The sequence below is a fragment of the Ovis canadensis genome, chromosome X (assembly GCF_042477335.2).
Source record: "Ovis canadensis isolate MfBH-ARS-UI-01 breed Bighorn chromosome X, ARS-UI_OviCan_v2, whole genome shotgun sequence".
NCBI lineage: Eukaryota > Metazoa > Chordata > Mammalia > Artiodactyla > Bovidae > Ovis > Ovis canadensis.
Genome location: NC_091727.1, coordinates 83,240,000 through 83,261,849, shown reverse-complemented (window position 1 = coordinate 83,261,849; position 21,850 = coordinate 83,240,000). Strand labels below are relative to the sequence as shown.

The following is a 21,850-nucleotide window of genomic DNA, read 5'->3' as shown; positions in this document are numbered from 1 at the left end:
TTCAATTCTGGGACAGTGTATTAAGACTAGACAGAAGTGCAAAGTATGGTGAGAGACTTAGAGACTGTTATCACCCAAAAAATGGCTAGAGGACTAGAAATATTAAACATGAAAAAGACTTAGATGGAATGTGACAGCAATCTTCAAGTTTATATAAAGTGTAATCCAATGGCTCTGCGGGTAGAGAATCCATCTGTAATGCAGGAGACACAGGAGATAAGGGTTCAATCCCTGGGTCAGAAAGGTCCCCTGAAGGAAGACATGGCAACTCACTGCAGTATCCTTGCCTGGGAAATTCCACTGACAGAGGAACCTGGCAGGCTACAGTCCATGGGGTCACAAAAGATACATGACTGAGCAACTACGCACAAGCATACAAATCACCTAGAAGGGGGATGCCATTATTTGGAATATAACTAAGAACAGTGGATATAAGGATAGCTATGGAAGCTATACATACAGTGTTTTAGTCAATTTAAAAAGTCCTCAATTTTAAAAATGCCTGACTATTACATACTGGGTATAAAGCCACAGAAACTTTATTCTCCTCTCAGATGTCACTAACAAGCATTTCTTATTCACTCCTGTATTGCTAAAACTCACACCTATAATCAAGTCTCACATACCCCCACTACAATGCTCTTGCAACAGAATCTGTAATGTCTAAAGGAATACTGGAATAATGGAAATAACTATGGTACAAAGAATATTGCATATAAAGTCAGAAAATATGGTTCTGCTAATAATGAGGAGTATGTGAATGCCCAATAAATGATAAAGTGCTATATAAGATCATAGTCAAGAAGAAAAAGAATTAAATTCTAAGCCATAGAGAGAAGAGAAAAAAAGATAACGAAACATAAAGGAAAGTCGTCTTACCACAGTTCTTCCCTGTTCTCTTACTCACTCCTTGCTTTGTCCCACAGCCATTAACCCTATTCCACTACATTTCTGCTAAGAATCCTGAATAAGTTTCCTGTGGCTGCTGTGACAAAACACCAAAAGATGCAAAGTTGAAAACATTTATTGTCTCATAGTTCTGGAGGCCAGAAGCCCCAAATCAAGATGTTGGCAGGTCCATGTTCCCTCTAAAATCTGTAGCGGGGAATCCTTCCCTGTCTCTTCCTAGTTTCTGGTGGTTTGCCAGCAATCCGTGGTGTTCTCTGGTGCGTCCATGTCTTCACATGAGAGTCTCTGTGTCTCTTCTCATAAGGACACCTACTCCAGTATGATCTCATTTTAACTTACATCTTAATTATATATGCAAAGACCCTATTTCCAAATAAGGTCCCATTCACAGGTAGCAGGGGTCAGGATTCAACACATGTTTTTTGAGGACACAACAAATTCCCGTCTTGGAAACTCACTGTTCCTCTCAAATCACTCCTAGTCTCCTCCCTCTACATATTCATTATCACCCCAACTTGCCTCCCTGACCTCTCAAAAACCTCTATCTAATCCCTTTCCTTAATCATATTAGAGGCATGTCCTTAGAACAATGGACCAGAAGGGCAACCTCCAATTAAAAAGACCTGTTTCTTCTGCCTAGAAAGTTCCAAGGAAAGAACATTTTTGTTTCAGCTGCTGGGGATCCCCCCCCAAAAAAGATATACTATGGGGGAATCCGAGTGAGAATTCTGAATGCAGTTTTTTCTTATAGAGGAATTATTAGAAATTGTGGTGAGGGTCTTTTAGTCCGTTAAATGAAAGGCTATATAAGATGCAACTGGTTGACCTAACAACCAAAATGTCATGAATACCCTTATTTATAGAAAAAAATGCATCCAGAGTTTCAAAAATCTTACAAAGGAATTTTTGGGTTATATCCATTTGTAAGTAAGAGGCTGCTTGCATTTAAAAAAAACTGCTAACAAAACAGCACAGCAACAATATAAATGCTCCTCCTCAATGGAGGCATCTTCAAATGGAAGTTGAAGATGCTTTCAGAGAACTGAGTATTGAAAAAGGATGAGCTGGTGGTTCTCACACTCAAGTCTATGCATTTGGACAATTTTTTTAATTCTGTATTTTTATTTTGATAACATTAAAAATATATAAAGTATCCTGGATTATCTACACGTATACCCATTAAATGAGTGATGGCACACAATTCAGTGTTGCACTTGACTTACAAAGGCATAGGTGCCAAGATATTCCCTAAAATAATAGTGCTTAATTTTTAATGTACTGGAAGCATGTCTGGCTGCTGCTAGGTTGGCACATCCTAAAATCATGACAATCATGACTCAAGCACTCTTGTATTCCTGCTGTGTTTTTAAATCTGTTATAGAGACAAAATTTATCTCTTGCAGTAATGATTTACAAGAGCTGAGACTTTTTTTTATCTGATAGTCTGAAAATGACGGTGTGGAAAAATAACGTTAACACATAAATTATCTCAAGCTAAACAGAAAATAATACTGAAAGGTGTTTGTATCAAGTGGAAACCAAGTAATACTACAATGTACTATATGAATAAAGGTAGTGCAACTATTTAAACAGAACAAAGAAATGGAAAAATTAACTTGCCACATAGTGCATGGTAATGGCCAATGCTAAATCAAAAGAAAGCATTCCATATCATTAATTGTATTACTGCAAGGAGATGTATTATGTTTAATCCTTACAACAGTTTATTAGCAGGATGTTTCACAGAATATATGTTAAGAAAATTAAATTTTCCACCCTTGTATCATGGGCCATACTATTAAACTGGCCCATTAAATTAAATGCAGGTGGAGATGGAAGGTGCTCAGGAAGGTGGCACTAGTGGTAAAGAACCTGCCTGCCAATACATGAGACACAAGAGGCCCGGATTCTATCCCTAGGTGGGGAAGATCACCTGGAAGAGGGTATGGTCACCCACCCCAGTATTCTTGCCTGGAGAATCCCATGAACAGAGGAGCCTGGTGGGCTAGTCCATGGGGTCACAAAGAGTGGGACACGGCTGAAGCAGCTGAGCACACTGCATGGAACAAGAGAAGGCATAGAAGTGAGAACATGCTAGAGAAGGTTCACGAACTAGCTGGATGAGATGGAACAGTCGGCATTTGGCAAATGAGACGATTTAGGGATAAGGATAATGGTCATATGTAAAAACAAGGCCTCACATAAATTAAGTACTTTGTATTTGCTCAAGTAGTCTTTCAATTTCAGTTCAACACATGTTCTAAGTATTCAGTATAGCAGACACTGGAGGCATGAAGACCAGTGAGAAAGGATACTATACTCAAGGGAGCCAGAGTACAATACGGAAGACAAAAACAAATAAATGCAATAAAGTTTAAGAGTGAATAATCTAAGAATGTACACAACTGTTCAGAAGATTTCTTGTGATTATCTCATCTTGGACAATGAAAAAATAAAAAAAATGCAGGTGTCAGACTGTATATTGGGAATTTCCTCAGTATACAATTATTTCTTCTTGGAAGAGAGGTCAAAGTGTCTATTTTATCCTCACTAGGTTCTCAAAACCCAGCACAGTGCCTTACATATAATAATCTCTCAAATATTTAATAAATTAATCAACACTGAGCATCTTTTGGTTTTATGGGGGCTTCCCTGGTGGCTCAGATGGTAAAGAATCTGCCTGCAATGCTGGAGACCCAGGTTCAATCCCTGGGAGGGGAAGATTCCCTGGAGAAGGGAATGGCTACCTACTTCAGTATTCTTGCCTGGAGAATTCCATGGACAGAGGAGCCTGGTGGGCTCCATGGGGTCACAAAGAGTTGGACACATCTGAGTGACTTTCATACACACACATAAATGGTAGATAACTTTATATCCAGTAGGAGCTGGCAAGAACAATATTTTGATTACCAAGCTATCTCCCTAAGTAAGATAAATGAGTTGAGCTGAGAGTAATGCAGTCCTCAACTCTTCTCAGAGAGGAAATAAGCAAATGACAGAAAACCACCAATTCTGATGCAATAACCTTGGAAGAGACAGAAGAATGAAGAACAATCATTTATATGCGAGAAAAAGAAGATATGTTTATGAAAATCCTGAAATCTGGCCCCAGATCAAGAATATTCTTGTTGGTATTGCAAATATTCTTTTAGGGTGATGCTCTGAGACCCAACCTAATCCTTGTCACTTTCTCAAGACAGGAGATTACCCTGTCAAGTAAAAAATACCTGTTCTGTTTTGCATTCACCACCACCACCATATAACATCATCTTGATTCTTTCTGTTTGCCCCTTCCACACACACTCACATATATGTAAGCTACGGAGAGTAGCGATCTATCTTATTACCAGCTATATCCCCTGCAGTTAGAAGAGCATCTAGCTCATATTAGCTGTTCAATAAATGTTTGTAAAACATAAGAGTGGCTCTGCTTTCAGTCACAGCTATTCAAAGTGAAAGAATGTCCAAAACATAACAGTATCCTCTGGGATCGAGGATGAGACCATGGAGTTACAGGTAGCTGGAAGCAATTCATAAAACATAAAGATAACTGTTTGTGAGGGTTATGGAGGAGGAGGGAGGTGTAAAGCATTTCCTCAAGAGTCTAGTACCCGTTCAGTTCGTTAAATATCAGCCAATAGTAACAACAAGAACATCACCATACAGGTCTGACGCTGAGGAAATAAGTCTGGGCAGAGAGAGAGAGAGAGTTCCTATTTGAACTGAGGAAGAAGAAACGACAACACTAGGCCTTGGAGGAAGGGCTCGCAGAGGGTTACAAACCCAGAAGTAGAAGGTAAGGCAGAAAGTGACGTCATCGAAACTAGGGCGTAGAGTTTTTAGAAGATTCAAGAAATCTCAAGAGATTCGAAACCTACAAAGGGGTCTTGTGGAATACAAAGTGAGGGAAAATTTAACATTTTCTCTTCTGTAACAACTTGTGACGCATTCGGACTCTTTCGCTCGAGGCCTTTTCAGGTGTATAAAACGCACTTAATCCAAAGTGGACCTGTCCGACCATTCGAACTGTCGACACCAGAGAAGCCCTAGTCACCCTTCCATTGCCTCCTAATTCCACCTTCCCGTGAGCACCTCTGCGGTCCCCGTGCCGTCGTCTCTCCGCCTTCCACCCCGTTCTCCCCGCTGCTTTTACCTGTCCGGGCACCGTGCGAGAACTCGCCGCGTCAGGACAGAGCCGCTCGGATCAGCACCGGGTCGCAGGCTGCCGGTTCCCAGAGGAGGCTGGACCGGACGCCACCGGCTTCCGCAAAAAAGCGCCCCGCCCGCGCGCGGCCCCCTGGGAATGTGAGCGCTCATCCAATGGGAGCGAGAGGCGGGGCGGGGCCGGCGGCGTTCCCAGTCCTCGTACTTCCCAGGAGCCGCACTGCATCCTGGGAGTGGTAGTTTCAGCTGTGCTATCGCCGACGCTGTCGCGCCTGCTCAATCAACAGTTCTCATCATCAACCACATCAAGCGCTATTCCTTAAAGAAAACGAAGAGCATGTAGGGCCACCAAAAGCCCAGCATTGAGTTGGTAGGATCAATGAAGAGCTGAGCTTTACCAACCGTCTCCCTGCTTAGTTGCAGCAGGTAGCATCACCTGTTACTTCATAGACAAGAAAGAATTCATCTGACAGGAATTCCCTCTACTTTCACCACGACATTTTTTAACCGGTTTGGGTCGCTGAGCAATCCTTTCTCCCATTTCTTTCAATGATAGTTGTAGAGTAGTAGTAGTAATAATAATAATCAACTACTCTCATTGGCTGTAAACTCCCTCATCCCTTGTACATCCCTATTCCTTCTTACCAACTTGAGCTCCACTAATAAACTCGAACTCCACTAAGAAACTCGCCTGTGTCACGTCTCAACGGCTCTCTGCTTTTTTGCTCTTTGTTGTTCAGTCGCTAAGTCGTGTCCAACTCATTGCAAGCCTATGGACTGCTGCACGACAGGCTTACCAGGCCCTCATCATTTCCCAGAGCTTGCTCAAACTCATATCCATCGAGTCAGTGATACCATCCAACCATCTCATCCTCTGTCGACTTCTTTTTCCGCTTTCAATCTTGCCCAGCATTGGGGTCTTTTCCAATCAGATGTTTCCATCAGGTGGCCAAAGTATTAGAGCTTCAGCTTCAGCATCAGTCCTTCCAAACAGTCCTTCCAAATCAATTCAGGATTGATTTCCTTTAAGATTGACTGGTTTGATCTCCTTACTTTCCAAGGGACTGTGTAGAGTCTTTTGAAGCACCATAGTTTAAAGGCATTAATTCTTCCATATTCTGCCTTCTTTATTGTCCAGCTCTCACATCTGTACATGACTACAGGAAAGATTATAGCCAGACAATACAGACTTCTGTTGGCAAAGTGATGTCTTTGCTTTTTAACATATTGTCTAGATTTGTCATAGCTTTCCGGCCAAGAAGCAATTGTCTTCTAATTTCATGGCTGCAGACATACAAGATGAGAGAAACCGCCCCAAGCCTCTCACCACACACAGACTTAACCTCCCCTTTCCAGTCAAAATTCTCAAAGGTGTTGCTAAAACAAATAGACATTCTCCAACCAACAGGGGCAAATATTATTTTCTTGGGCTCCAAAATCACTGTGGATGGTGACTACAGGCAGGAAATTAAGAGACACTTGCTCCTTGGAAGAAAAGCTATGACAAACCTAGACAGTGTATTTAAAAAGCAGAGACATCACTTTGCCAACAAAGGTCAATATAGTCAAAGCTATGGTTTTTCCAGTAGTCTGTACGGATGTGAGAGTTGGACCATGAAGAAGGCTGAGTGCCGAAGAATTGATGCTTTTGAACTATGGTTTTGGAGAAGACTCTTGAGAGTGCCTTGGACTAAAAGGAGATCAAACCAGTCAATCCTAAAGGGAATCAGTCCTGACTATTCACTGGAAGGACTGATGCTGAAGCTCCAATACTTTGACCAACTAATAGGAAGATCTGACTCATTGTAAAAAACCCTGATGTTGGGAAACATTAAGGGCAGGAAGAGAAGGGGATGACAGAGGATGTGATCGTTGGGTGACATCACCAACACAATGGACATGAGTTTGAACAGACTCTGGGAGATAGTGAAGGACAGGGAAGCCTGGTGGGCTGCAGTCCATGGGGTCAGAGAAAGTTGGAAATGATTCTTTCTTTGAAGTGCTTCTGGATATCCACACTAGAGTGCATGCAGAACCATTTAAATAGGTGGCTTTATAATTTTATAATTTTCTAATTTAGAAGTTCTGTTACCATTTCTCCAAGTTATTGAAGAGTGGAATCTCTTTTTATAATACATGATTTTAGATAGTTTGAAATTCTGTAATAAAGGTTTCAATTTCCATTTCAGTTCCTGTTGTTAACAAGCCTATATAGAACTGATGATTTATATAACCTAATGTAATCTCCCAACAGTACGGACGACAAAAATTACGAAGCCAAGAAGAGATGGAGCCTGGATTATGAACTAGCTTTCTTACACTATAGGCTCGAGAAATGTCTGGTGGGCTAAAATAAGATACATATATCACACAGAACTCTACTCATATCTGAGAGATCTTGGATTTACATTCTGCTTATCAGGATTGGATCATGATGTATTATTTTGTAGTTCACAAACAAATTCAGTGACTTTTGCTTTGGCAACATCAAAATCATTCACATTATTGCAATATATCACTGATCATCAGTGCTGTTTATGCTTCTTTTCTCCTGGATATTTGGACTTGGGCACATTTTCTTCCTATTTGTGCTCATAATAAAATTACCTCGAGAACACCTGTTCTCCTTCAAAATTCACAGTCACTAGAGGGAGTGAACACATTATCAATATCTACAAAATCATTGCCTTTTACTATGGAACAGTGTCTCTTTGCAGCTCATTCCAGTTAATGTTGCCACATATCCTGCTCTGCTGGTGTGAGCCATCAATGATTCCAACATCAGCTTTGGCAAAGCATCTCTGAATCACCTCTAAGCTGTCTATTCCATTTGCAAAAAAAAGCAAAATGGCTGTCTGAGGAGGCCTTGCAAATAGTTGTGAAAAGAAGAGAAGAGAAAAGCAAAGGAGAAAAGGAAAGATATACCCATTTGAATGCAGAGTTTTAAAGAATAGCAAGGAGAGATAAGAAAGCCTTCTTCAGCGATCAATGCAAAGAAATAGAGGAAAATAATAGAATGGGAAAGACCTCTTCAAGAAAATTAGAGATACCAAGGGAGCATTTCATGCAAAGATGGGCTCAATAAAGGACAGAAATGGTATGGACCTAACAGAAGCAGAAAATATTAAGAAGAGGTGGCAAGAATACACGGAAGAACTGTACAAAAAAGATCGTCACGACCCAGATAATCATGAAGGTGTGATCACTCACACTCACCTAGAGCAGGACATCCTGAAATGTGAAATCAGGTGAGCCTTAGGAAGAATCACTATGAACAGAGCTAGTGGAGGTAATGGAATTCCAGTTGAGCTATTTCCAATCTTAAAAGATGATGCTGTGAAAGTGCTGCACTGAATATGCCAGCAAATTTGGAAAACTCAGCAGTGGCCACAGCACTGGAAAAGGTCAGTTTTCATTCCAATCCCAAAGAAAGGCAATGCCAAAGAAAATTCAAACTACCGTACAATTGCACTCATCTCACACACTAGTAAAGTAATGATCAAAATTCTCCAAGCCAGGCTTCAGTGATACGTGAACTGCGAACTTCTAGACGTTCAAGCTGGTTTTAGAAAAGGCAGAGAGACCAGAGATCAAATTGCCAACATCCGCTGGATCATGGAAAAAGCAAGAGAGTTCCAGAAAAACATCTATTTCTGCTTTATTGACTATGCCAAAGCCTTTGGCTGTGTGGATCACAATAAACTGTGGAAAATTCTGAAAGAGATGGGAGTACCAGACCACCTGACCTGCCTCTTGAGAAATCTGTATGCAGGTCAGGAAGCAACAGTTAGAACTGGACATGGAGCAACAGACTGGTTCCAAATAAGAAAAGGAGTACGTCAAGGCTGTGTATTGTCACCCTGCTTATTTAACTTATATGCAGAGTACATTATGGGAAATGCTGGGCTGGAGGAAGCACAAGCTGGAATAAGATTGCTGGGAGAAATATCAATAACCTCAGATATGTAGATGAAACCACCCTTATGGCAGAAAGTGAAGAGGAACTAAAGATCCCCTTGATGAAAGTGAAAGAGGAGAGTGAAAAAGTTGGCTTAAAGCTCAACATTCAGAAAACTAAGATCATGGCATCTGGTCCCATCACTTCATGGGAAATAGATGGGGAAACAGTGGAAACGGTGTCAGACTTTATTTTTGAGGACTGCAAAATCACTGCAGATGGTGATTTCAGCCATGAAATTAAAACACTCTTGCTCCTTGGAAGGAAAGTTATGACCAACCTAAACAGCATATTAAAAAGCAGAGACATTAATTTGCCAACAAAGGTCCATCTAGTCAAGGCTATGGTTTTCCCAGTAGTCATGTATGGATGGGAGAGTTGGACTATAAAGAAAGCTAAGCACCTAACAATTGATACTTTTGAACTGTGGTGTTGGAAAAGACTCTTGAGAGTCCCTTGGTCTGCAAGGAGATACAACCATTCCATCCTAAAGAAGGTCAGTCCTGAGTGTTGGTTGGAGGGACTGATGTTGAAGCTGAAACTCCAATACTTTGACCACCTGATGTGGAGAGCTGACTCATTTGAAAAGACCCTGATGCTGGGAAAGATTGAGGGCAGGAGCAGAAGGGGACGACAGAGGATGAGATGGTTGGATGGCATCACTGACATAACGGACATGGGTCTGTGTGGACTCTGGGAGTTGGTGATGGACAGCGAGGCCTGGTATGCTGTGGTTCATGGGATCGCGAAGAGTCAGACATGACTGAGCGACTGAACTGAACTGTCTATCCCACATAGCAGTGAAATTTCTCATCACACCAAGGACATGCCATTTCTTTCCACCTGCAATAGAACAGTGCTTCTCATAATGTACCAAGCATTTGCAGCATCCAGCTTTTGATGATTTATTATTTTTCAGTCGAACGGCCACACACAGCCATAGTGCTGGTAGGCACTATGTTGTTGTTGTTGTTCAGTCATGTCCCACTATTGCCGACCCCACGGACCATGGCACACCAGGCTCCTCTGTCCTTCACTATCTCTCAGAGTTTGCTCTAATTCATGTCTATTGAATTGGTCATGCCATCCAACTATTTCATCCTCTCTTGCTCCCTTCTCCTTTTGCCTTCAATCTTTCAAGGCATGAGGGTCTTTTCCAGTGAATCAGCTCTTCCCATCTAGTGGACAAAGTATTGGAGCTTCAGCAAAACTCCTTCCAGTGAATATTCAGGGTTGATTTCCTTTAGGAGTGACTGGTTTGATCTCCTTGCAGTTCAAGGGACTCTCAAAAGTCTATCCCAGTACCATAGTTTGAAAGCATTTATACTTTAGCCTCCAACCTTCTTTATTGGTCCAACCTACACATCTGCACATGACTACTGGAAAAACCATTGTTTTGACTATGTGGACCTTTGTCTGCAAAATGATGCCTCTGCTTTTTAATACACTGTCTAGATTTGTCATAGCTTCCCTGGTGGCTCAGATGGTAAAGAATCTGCCTGTAATGCAGGAGACCTGGGTTTGATCCCTGGGTCAGGAAGATCCCCTGGAGAAGGGAATGGCTACTGACTCCAGTATTCTTGCCTGGAGAATTTCAAGCACAGAGGAGCCTGGTAGGCTACTGTCCATGGGGATCATGAAGAGTCAGACGTGACCAAGAGACTAACAATGTCTTTTTATTTCATGTTCCCAGTGATTTTAGAGTCCAAGAAAATAAAATCTGTCACTGCTTCCATTTTTTTTCTCTTCTAGTTGCCTTGAACTGATGGAACCATCTGCCATGATCTTGTTTTTTAATTGTTGAGTTTTAAACCAGCTTTTTTACTCTCCACTTTTACCCTCATCAAGAGGCTCTTTAGTTCCTCTTCCCTTTCTGCCATTAGAGTGGTATCATCTGCATGTCTGAGGTTGTTGATATTTTCCCCAACAATCTTGATTTCAATTTGTGATACATCCAGCTTGGCATTTCTCATGATGTACTCTGCACAAAAGTTAAATAAGCAGGGTGACAATATACCACCTTAACGTACTCCTTTCCCAATTTTGAACCAGTCCATTGTTCTATGTCCAGCTCTAACTGTTGCTTCTTTTTTTTTTTTTTGTTCATTACTTTGAGTTAACATTTGGAGGTACTATTTCTTTTTTTTTTTTTTTAATTTTTAGTTTTTTATTTTTTAAAGTATACTAACTGTTGCTTCTTGATTTGCATAAAGGATTTTCAGGAGACAGATAAGGTGGTGGCACTCCCACCTTTTTAAAGAATTTTCCAATTTGTTGCAATCCAATATTGCATAGGGAACTTAAATGATAGGTCCATGAATCAAGGTAAATTGGAAGTGGTCAAACAGGAGATGACAGGAGTGAACATCAACATTTTAGGAATCAGTGAAGTAAAATGGACTGGAATGGGCGAATTTAATTCAGATGACCTTTATATCTACTACTGTGGGCAAGAATACCTTAGAAGAAATGGAGTAGACCTCATAGTCAACAAAAGAGTCCAAAATGTAGTACTTGGGTGTAATCTCAAAAACAACAGAATGATTTGTTTGTTTCTAGGGCAAACCATTCAATATCACAGTAATCCAAGTCTATGTCCCAACCAGTAATGCTGAAGAAGCTGAAGTTGAACAGTTCTATGAAGACTTATAAGACCTTCTAGAACTAACACCAAAAAAAGAGAAAAGATGTTATTTTCATCATAGGGGACTGGAATGCAAAAGTAGGAAGTCAAGAGATACCTGGAGTAACAGGTAAGTTTAGCCGTGGAGTACAAAATGAAGCAGGACAAAGGTAACAGCGTTTTGCCAAGAGAATGCACTGGTCATAGCAAACACCCTCTTCCGACAACACAAGAGAAGACTACATGTGGACCTTTATATTTCTGATGTATTTGACATCACCAGATGGTCAATCACAAAATCAGATCAGTTATATTCTTTGCAGCCAAAGATGTAGAAGCTCCATACAGTCAGCAAAAACAAGACTGGGAGCTGACTACAGCTCAGATCATGAACTCCTTATTGCCAAATTCAGACTTAAATTGAAGAAAGCATGGAAAACCACTAGACTATTCAGGTATGACCTAAATTAAATCCCTTACAATTATACAGTGGAAGTGACAGAAAGATTCAAGGGATTAGATCTGATAGATAAGGTGCCTGAAAAACTATGGATACGGGTTTGCAACATTGTACAGGCAGTGATCAAGATCATCCCCAAGAAAAAGAAATGCAAAAAGGCAAAGTGTTTGTCTGAGGAGACCTTACAAATAGCTGACAAAAGAAGAGAAGCTAAAGGCAAAAAAGAAAAGGAAAGATATAAGCATCTGAATGCAGAGTTCCAAAGAATAGCAAGGAGAGCTAAGAAAGCCTTCTTAAGTGATCAATGCAAAGAAATAGAGGAAAACAATAGAATGGGAAAGACTAGAGATCTCTTCAAGAAAATTAGAGATACCAAGGGAATATTTCATACAAAGATGGGCACAATAAAGGACAGAACTGGTATGTACCTAACAGAAGCAGAAGATATAAAGAAGAAGCGGCAAGAATACACAGAAGAACTCTAAAAAAAGGATCTTAATGACCCAGATAACCACTATGGTATGTTCACTCACCTAGAGCCAGACATCCTGGAATGTGAAGTCAAGTGGGCCTTAGGAAGCATCACTACAAACAAAGCTAGTGGATGTGATGGAATTCCAGTTGAGCAATTTCCAATCCTAAAAGATGATGCTGTGAAAGTGCTGCGCTCAATATGCCAGCAAATTTGGAAAACTCAGCAGTGGTCACAGGACTGGAAATGGTCAGTTTTCATTCCAATCCCAAAGGAAGGCAATGCCAAAGAAAGTTCAAACTACTGCACAATTGCACTCATCTCACACGCTAGTAAAGTAATGCTACTACTAGTAGCAAAAAAATTCTCCAAGCCAGGCTTCAACAGGATATAAACCATGAATTTATGGATGTTCAAGCTGGATTTAGAAGAGAGTCAGACATGACTGAGAGACTGAACTGAACTGAACTAAGTAGTGAGAGCACTGAATGCTATAGAAGTATATGATGAGGACATGATGTAGTCTTCAAGGGACCAGAGTCAAAAGTTATAGTTAAAATATCTAAAGAATGAGCTGCAGTAAACTATGTGAAGAGAATTGATTAGCTAGTCAAACATGGGCAAATGTCTGAGCAAGAGAAAGCTTGGTATGTTCACGGAAATGAAAGAAGGCCAGTATAGCTGGAATAAAGTGAGGGGAGAATGTAAGACATGAGATAGGAGAGAACTAGGCAGTGACATGACAATGTTAAGAAATTTGATACAGTAATTAGGGGGGCTGCAAAGAACAATGAAAATCAAGTTAATGACATAATCAAATTTGAATTAAATTTTTTTACTCTTTACTATGTAGAGAAAATATTGGATGGTGACAAAAGGTTTTATTTTAAAACTAGTTAAGAAAGTATTGGAGCAGTACAATTAAACATTATTAATAACTTTGTGGTTAGCAGGTATGGTTTGGGAGACCTAGGAAAGTTAATAAATTGGAGAGTTTCTTTAAGAAAGTAAAATTGACAGGACTTTTTTTGATCCATTGTATATATGGGATAGCCATTCCCTTCTTTGGGGGATCTTCTCAAACCAGGGATAGAACCCAGGTCACTCACACTGCAGGCAGATGTATGAGATGGGCTTCTCTTGTGGTTCAGATGGTAAAGAATCTTCCCACAATGTAGGAGACCCAGGGTCCATCCCTGGGTCAGGAAGATCCCTTGGGATAGGGAATTGCTACCCACTCCAGCGTTCTTGCCTGCAGAATTCCATGGAGAGAGGAGCATGATGGGCCTATGGTCCATGGTGTCACAAAGAGTCAGACACAACTGAGTGAATAACACAAATACACACATATGGGATGAAGAAAAAGGAGAAAATAAGATTGATTCATAAGCTTATGGCTTAAGTAGTTGAATGGTTATGAAGCTTCCCTGATGGCTTAGCAGGTAAAGAATCCACCTGCAATGCAAGAAACACTGACAAATGCAGGTTCCATCCCTGGGTCTGGAAGATCCCCTGGAGGATGAAATGGCAACCCAATCCAGTATTTTTGCCTGAAAAATCTTATGGACATAGAAGCCTGGTGGGCTATAGTTCATGGAGCTGCAAGAGTCAGATGCTACTAAGTGTGCTCACAGCACCATTACCATTTATTGAGTTTGGAAACCCCAGAGGATGAGCACCTTTAAGGGAAAAAAAGTTCAATTTTGAACATATTGAACTTGAAATATGCAGATGTAGAGTATGCAATTAGGTATATTATTGAGCTTAGAAAATGGTGTATGCTGGAGATTCAAAGGGGGAAGTCATCAGCATATCAGGTGGTAATTAAAGTAAAGAGTGGATGACATTTCTTAGGACATGTGTGTAGAACTGAAAAGCAAAGTGTCCAGAAGAGTTCTCAGTACTCCAGCATTAAAGGACCAGGTATAAGAGAGGGACCTACTAAAAGAGACTGGGAAATAACCACATTGATAGGAGGGAAACCAGGAAAATAAAGTTTGATTGAAGCCGAGGTAGGAAAGAACTTCAAAGAAGGAAGGGTCATTTGTGTTGAAAGCTCTTGATCTGGTATAATAAAATGAAAAGATGTGTTTAATTTTCATACACATATTCTACATGAATATAATTAACAAAGAAGATGGTATTATAGAGTGCAAAGAAAATGACATTTGGTTGGTACAAACCAGGTTTAAAAGCCTAGCTCAAGAAGATAATGTCAGCAAGACAGTGAAATAGGGGTTTTAGCTCTCCTCCCTCCAACAGAAACACAGATTTTTGACAATCACCCATGACAAGAATACCTTTGTGGGCATGCAGAAGTCCATAGAGAGGTTTCAGAACCTCATTGGAGCAAAAATCCAAGAATAAAGTCATTGATGAGAATAAGAACAGTTTTACTTTATCTGTGTAAAACTTCCCCAAAGGGAACACAGCTCAGTGCCAAGAGAGATCCCCTTGGCCTGAGAGTTTTCTCATGGTGAGGGAAGTGAGTATCTGGCTTCTGTAGCTGCTCCAAAGGCCCACTTTATTTTCACTCCACCCATAACATTTAAGATTTTGGCAGAGTGAGTAGTCAGGAGGCAGCAAGGAGTGGGGAAAAGGAATGGGGACTCAGAAAAATTGATTTATAGAATTCAACAAAAAGTCATGGAGTCTACTAGCCACTTCATGGACTCCACCAAGAGGCCTATACACTAACCTAGTAGGATACATCACCTGCAGACTCCACCAACTGGTCCATAGGTGCCTCCAGAACTCCATGCATCCCTCACCCCCCTGGAGTTAGTGCCCTGTGCCTGCCCCATAAAAGGTACATGTGAGCTTCTGCAGACCATGCACAAGTACATGCATTTAGCTGGCTCAACTCTGCTGGTTTGAGAGAAGGTATATAATCTTGAATGCTTCAGGGCACTACTCTAGGGGAAACAAATGGGAGACCCTCAGTAATTGGCCTGTCTTTGCAGGATTGAGACTAAAACTCCCCTACCCTCAAGAAGGAACTAGAGGAACAGAGTAGACACATCCATAGGAAAGATCTGAGAGGCCCCCAGATTCCCTAGTGAGGCTGACTGGTGAAGATCCTTTTCTCCTGCAGTCAGTTAGTAAAGACCAGAAGAGGTGATAGTTTCTTCAAATACAAAGAAGGCAATGCAAGTATTCAAGGGACTAAAAAATAAAATCACAGAAATAACACCACCAAAAGAATGCAATAATTTCCCAGTAATCTGCCCTAAAGAAATGTAGATATACAAATTTCCTGACAAATAATTCAAAATAATTGTTTTAAGGAAGCTTAGAAAGCTATAAAAGAACATAGACAACTCAACAAAGTAGGAAAAACCATAAAAACAAAATGAGAACTTCAACAAAGAAGGAAAAAATCATAAAAAGAGAACAAAACAGAAATTCTGGGGCTGAAGAATATGATGAATGAAATGAAACATACAATAGAGAGCTTCAACAGTAGGTTTGATCAAATGGAAGAAAGAATCTGTGAACTCAAAAACAGACCATTTGAAATTATCCAGTCAAGAGGAAAAAAGAATAAAAAAGAGTGAAGAAGTGAAGTGAAGTGAAAGTCATTCAGTCATGTCCAACTCTTTGTGACCCCATGGACTATACAATTCATAGAATTCTCTAGGCCAGAATACTGGAGTGGGTAGCCTTTCCCTTCTCCAGGGGATCTTCCCAATTCAGGGATTGAACCCAGGTCTCCCACATTGCAGGTGGATTCTTTACCAGCTGAGCCACAAGGGAACCCCAAGAATACTGGAGTGAGTAGCCTATCCCTTCTCCAGCAGATCTTCCTAACCCAGGAATCAAACCAGGGTCTCCTGCATTACAGGCAGATTCTTTATCAACTGAGCCATCAGGGAAGCCTCATCATGTAATTCATGAGGCCTCATCAAACAAACTAATAAACACATAGGACTCCCTGAACAAGAAAGAGAAAAGGGGACAGATGTTTTATTTAAAAGTATAATAGCTGAAACTTCCAAATCACAACATCCAGATCTAGGAAACTCGGATCATCAAACAGGATCAACCAAAAGAAGATTAAACCTTAACATACTGTACTTTGGCCAATACTTCAGCCACCTGATGTGAAGGGCCAACTCATTGGAAAAGACCCTGATGCCGGAAAAGATTGAGGGCAAAAGGAGAAGGATGAGATGGATAGATAGCATCACCAACTGGGTGGACATGAATGTGAGCAAACTCCAGAAGATAGTGAAGGACAGGGAAGCCTGGTGTGCTGCAGCCCATGAGGTCTCAAAGAGTTGGACATGGCTTAGCCACTGAGCAACAACAGCAAACATATTATAATCAAATTCTCAAGAGTCAAAGACAGAATTTTGAAAGCAGCAAGAGAAAACAACTCATAATATACAAAAGAAATCTCATAAGGCTATCAGTGGATTTCTTAGCAGAAACCTTATAGACTAGGAGAGAGTGAGATGATATATATTCAAAGTCCTGAAAGAAAAAAGAAAACCTGCAAACCAAGAATTGTATACCTGGCAAAGATGTCCCCCAGAGATGGAGAGATAAAGTCTTTCATGGGCAAACAAACACTGAGGGAGTTTATCACCACTAGACCTGCCTTACAAGAAATGCTAAAGGGAATTCTTCAAGTTGAAATTAGAAAATGCTCATTAATAGCATTGCTGCTATTGCTGCTAAGTAGCTTCAGTCATGTCCGACTCTGTGTGACCCTATGGACGGCAGCCCACCAGGCTCCCCAGTCCCTGGGATTCTCCAGGCAAGAACACTGGAGTGGATTGCCATTTCCTTCTCCATTGTAGGAAAGTGAAAAGTGAAAGTGAAGTCACTCAGCCGTGTCCGACTCTTAGCAACCCCATGGACTGCAGCCCACCAGGCTCCTCCATCCATGGGATTCTCCAGGCAAGAGTACTGGAGTGGGGTGCCATTGCCTTCTCCATTAATACATATGAAAGTATAAAGCTGAATGGTAAAGGTAAGTATAGTTAAATTCAGAATACTCTAATACCGCAGCTGCTGCTGCTGCTAAGTCGCTTCAGTCGTGTCCGACTCTGTGCGACCCCATAGACGGCAGCCCACCAGGCTCTGCTGTCCTTGGGATTCTCCAGGCAAGAACATTGGAGTGGGTTGCCATTTCCTTCTCCAATGCATGAAAGTGAAAAGTGAAAGTGAAGTCGCTCAGTTGTGTCTGACTTTTAGCGACCCCATGATGGCTTTTAACTCTAGCATAAAAGTTAAAAGTGTTAAAAATAATTACAGCTACAATATTTGATAACAGATACACACTATAAAAATGATGTAAATTGTGTTATCAATACACAAAATATGGGCTGAGGAGTAAAAGTATACAACTTGTATGCAATTGAAATTAAATTGCTACCAGCTTAAATTAGACTTTTACAATTTTTATAAATTGTTTTATATAACCCTAATAGTGGGTGGCTCAGTTGTAAAGATCTGCCTGAAATGCAGGAGACGTGGGTTTGATTCCTGGATTGGAAAGATCCCCTGGAGAAGAAAATGTCAGCCCACTCTAGTATCCTTGCCTAGAAAATCCCATGGACAGAAGAGCCTGGTGGGCTACAGTCCATGGTCTCACAAAAGAGAACAACTTAGCAACTAAAATAACAACAACAATAGTAACTCAAAGGGAAAAAAAAAAAAACCCTCTAGCAGAGTCACAAAAGATAAAGAGAAAGGAATCAAAGCACTGCACTGTAAAAAGTCATCAAATCACAGAGGAAGACAGTAAGAAAGAAACAAAGGAACTTTAAAATCATCACAAAACAATGAACAAAATGGCAATAGTAAGTCCCTGTGTATGCGTGTGTGCATCCTGAGTCACTTCAGTCATATCCTACTCTTTGCGATAGTATGAGCTGTAGCCCACCAGGCTCCTCTGTCCATGGGATTCTCCAGACAAGAATACTGGAGTGGGTTGCCATGTCTTCCTCCAGGGGATCTTCCCAACCTAGAGATCAAACCCGAGTCTCTTACATCTCCTGCATTGACAGGTGGGTTCTTTACCACCAGCACCACCTGGGAAACCCAGAAAGTCCTTACCTATCTATAATTAACTCTAAATGGATTAAATTTCTCCAATCAAAAGACTCTGAGTGCCTGAATGGCTTTTCTTAATGTTATGTGGTAGCCTGGATGGGAGGGGAGTTTGGGGGAGAATGGATACATGTATATCCAAAAAAAATAGACTTTAAGTCAAAAACTGCCAGAAGATTGGAAGTAGGTTAATTATAAATGGGTAAATTCATCAAGAAGATATAGCTTTTGTAAATATATAAGCATCTAACCCTGGGGCACCTAAATATGTAAGACAAATGTTACTGAAATGAAGATAAGAGAGAGAATGTTTTTGGCTGAGAGAAGACTACAAAAGCAAGGTCTGAAAATTATGCTAAACAGAGACTGCTGCTGGGTTAAGAGGCTTTGTGTCTTAAGATGCATCTGTGGAGCAACACATACCAAGCAGGTTAGAAATATGTGAAGCAGGGATTGGTCTCAAGATGGCAGAGTAGAAGGATGCTCACCCTCTTCTTGATGGGGCACCAAAGTCATAACCAACTGCTAGAGAGCCATCAACCAAAAATGCTGGAACAAAAAAAGACACTGACTCATTGGAAAAGACCCTGATACTGGGAAAGACTGAGGGCAGGAGGAGAAGGGGGCAACAGAGGATAAGATGGTTGAATGGCATCATTGACTCAATGGGCATGAGTTAGACCCCACAGTGTGCTCCAGTCTATGGGGAGGCAAAGATTCAGACTGACTTAGCGACTGAACAAAAACAGCACTTACAATGAAAGATCAGAAAGAGAAATTAAGGAACCAACCCCATTTACAAAAGCATCAAAAAGAATAAAATATCTAGAAATAAACCTACTTAAGGATACAAAAGATCTATACTCCTGCAGTTAGGAAGTAAATGGCTTGTGAGAATGTGAACATTCTATTACCGCTAGCTGCACATAGACACCAGAAGCTTAAATTGAAATGTTTGTAGTCAATGAAGCTATGATTCACCTTGCAGGGCCACCCAAGACAGCTTATAGTGAAGAGTTCAGACAAATTGTGGCCCACTGGAGGAGGAAATGGCAAACCACTCCTGTATTCTTGCCTTGAGAACTCCATAAAGAGTATGAAAAGGCAAAAATATATGACGCCAGAAGGTGAGTCCCTTAGGTCAGAAGATGTCCAATATGCTACTGGGGAAAAGCAGAGGGCAATTACTAATAGCTCCAGAAAGAAAGAAGCGGCTGGGTCAAAGCTGAAAGGATGCTCAGTTGTGGATGTGTCTGGTGGGCGAAAGTAAAGCTGATGCTGTAAAGAACAATATTGCACAGGAATCTGGAATGTTAGGTCCATGAATCAAGGTAAATTGGAGTGAACATCAATATCTTAGGAATCAGTGAACTAAAATGGACAAGAATGGACAGATTTCATTCAGATGATCATCATATCTACTACTGTGGTCAAGGATCCCTTGGAAGAAATAGAGTAGTCCTCAGGGTCAACAAAAGAATCTGAAATGCAGTACCTGGGTGCAATCTCAAAAAGAACAGAATGATCTTGATTTGTTTCCAAGACAAGCCATTCAACACCACAGTATTCCAAGTCTACACCCCAACCACTGATGTCAAAGAAGCTGAAGCTGGTTCTGTGAAGAAACACAATGCCTTCTAGAACAAACACTAAAAAAAGATGTCCTGTTCATCATAGGGGGTTGGAATGAAAAAGTAGGAAGTCAAGAGATACCCAGAATAACAGGTAAGTTTGGCCCTGGAGTTCAAAACGAAGCAGGGCAAAGGCTAATAGAGTTTTGTCAAGAGAACATGTTGATCATAGCAAACACCCTTTTCCAACAACCCAAGAGACAAGTCTACACATGGACATCACCAGATGGTCAATACTGAAATTAGATTGATTATGTTCTTTGCAGCAGAAGATTGAGAAGTTCTGTACAGTTAGCAAAGGGAAAAAAAAAAAGATCTGGAGCTGACTATGGCTCAGATCATGGTCTCCTTATTGCAAAATTCAAGCTTAAATTGAGGAATACAGGAAAATCATTAGGCCATTCCAGCACAACCTATATCAAGCCCCTTATGATTATACAATGGAGGTGATGAATAGATACAAGGGACTAGACTTGATAGACAAAGTACCTGAATGACTAAGGATGGAGGTTCATAACATTGTACAGGAGGCAGTGACCAAAACAATCCCAAAGAAAAAGAAATGCAAGAAGGCCAAGTGATTGTCTGAGGAGGCTTTCCAAATAGCTGAGAAAAGAAGGGAGGCCAAAAGCAAGAGAGAAAGAGAAAGACATACCCAACTGAATGCAGAATTCCAGATAATAGCAAGGAGAGATAAGAAAGCCTTCTTAGAAGTTACTAGGCTTCTGGTTCAAGACGGCAGAGTAGAAGGATGTGCACTCATCTCCTGTGAGAGCACCAAACTTGCAACTAACTGTTGAACAACCATCAACAGGAGGATGCTTTGTGTGTTAGTTGCTCAGTCATGTCCCACTCTTTATGACTCCATGAACTATAGCCTGCCAGGCTCCTCTGTCCATGGAATTCTCCAGGCAAGAATACTGGAGTGGGTTGCCATGCCCTTCCCCAAAGAATCTTCCTGACCCAAGGTTTGAACAAAGTCTCCTTCATTGCAGGCAAATTCTCTACAAGTTGAGCTACTTGGGGAGAAGGATGCTGGAACCCACCAAAAAAAGATAGCCCAAATCCAAAGACAGAGATGAAGCCTCAGCAAGATGGTTAGAGGTACACAATCATGATAAAAATCAAATCCCATACCTGCCAGGGTGACCCACAGACTGGAGAACAATAATACCAAAGAAGTTCTCACACTACTGTGAAGGTTCTGAACCCCATGTCAGGTTTCTCAGCCTGGGGATCCAACAAGGGGACTGGGAATCCCCAGGGAATATGGCTTTGAAGGCCAGTGGGATTTGGTTATAGGCCTTCCAGAAGACTAAGGGAAACAAAGACTCGAGTCTTGGAGGGCACAAACCAAATTTTGCATGCACTAAGACCCAGAGGAGAAGAGCAGTGACCCCACAGGAAACTGAACCAAAATTACCTGCTAGTGCTGGTGGGCTTCCTGTGGAGGCATGGGTCAGGAGGAGCTCACCACAGGGACAGGGACACTGGAAGTTCCCCCTTGGTGTAAACCCTCTTGGAATTCACCATTAACCCTACCATAGAGCTCATAGACCCCAGGGCTGGGTCG

General features: G+C 41.1%; 1 protein-coding gene across 8 annotated transcripts in view; it reads right to left on the bottom strand.

Annotated features, from left to right (window-relative positions):
- The window catches only part of VAMP7 (vesicle associated membrane protein 7), a 282,802-nt gene that overhangs the window by 82,881 nt on the left and 178,071 nt on the right, over positions 1 to 21,850 (bottom strand). For 5 of the 8 annotated variants that reach the window (XM_070291947.1, XM_070291946.1, XM_070291949.1 and 2 more), the window contains exon 1: positions 5,063 to 5,355. The exons of 1 other annotated variant lie outside the window; for it this stretch is intronic. The gene's annotated coding sequence lies outside the window, so the exon portion shown is untranslated. Of the gene's footprint in view, positions 1 to 5,062; positions 5,356 to 21,850 lie in introns of those variants that run through there. 2 more of the 8 variants (XM_070291951.1, XM_070291948.1) reach the window with 2 other exon arrangements.